Here is a 783-nt window from a genome sequence, read left to right on the forward strand (position 1 = left end):
AAAAAAAAAAAAAAAAAAGAAAGAAAAAAAAATAAACAAAATATACGTATACATACTACACAGATGTATATGTGCACACCTATGCATATATATTCTGTAAGTCCATGTATAAAACATACATAAGCACAAATATATGTACAATTTCAAGAGGTTTACAAAAACTCTAAAGCCCATATCATAGGTTTTTGGTTAAGAGTCTTTAACCTAAAACAATGGCACTATTTTTGATTCTATAATACATGTACATTATAGATATTAAATGATAAGGAATTACTACTTAATGAAGCAATACTTAACCTTACTGAATATTCTGATACATCTTACTCTGTTCCATACTAGTCTGTTCCATTGTATTATATTCTATACTATGCTGTTCTGGCTTTTAAAAATCAAATAAAGCTAGTTTAATCAACTCCTGTATACTTATTTCAGATTTCACGGTCCAAGATTGGAAATTACTGCTCTAGAGTATGACAGCAACTGCTTCATGACTTGTATTACAGAAGGCAAGATAATGCTAGCTGTTAGTAACCTAAGGGAGACAGCTATGGCTGGGGAAAGTGTAGAGAACAATAGTGCTATAGAAACTGGGGAAATCAAAGCCTTCAGGCCTTCTCCTGCTTGCCTAGAGAAATCTGGTGTGCTTTCAGGGAAATATCCCCTACAAAGCTGCTCCTGGTGTTTATTTTAAGTAGACTAATTTGCATTTGCATAAAAATGAATGGTAGATGAGGAAAACATGAGATCTGCACAATGCTACATTTCTTTGAAATAAACGAATCT

Source organism: Cebus imitator, unplaced genomic scaffold (assembly GCF_001604975.1).
Source record: "Cebus imitator isolate Cc_AM_T3 unplaced genomic scaffold, Cebus_imitator-1.0 Scaffold141, whole genome shotgun sequence".
NCBI lineage: Eukaryota > Metazoa > Chordata > Mammalia > Primates > Cebidae > Cebus > Cebus imitator.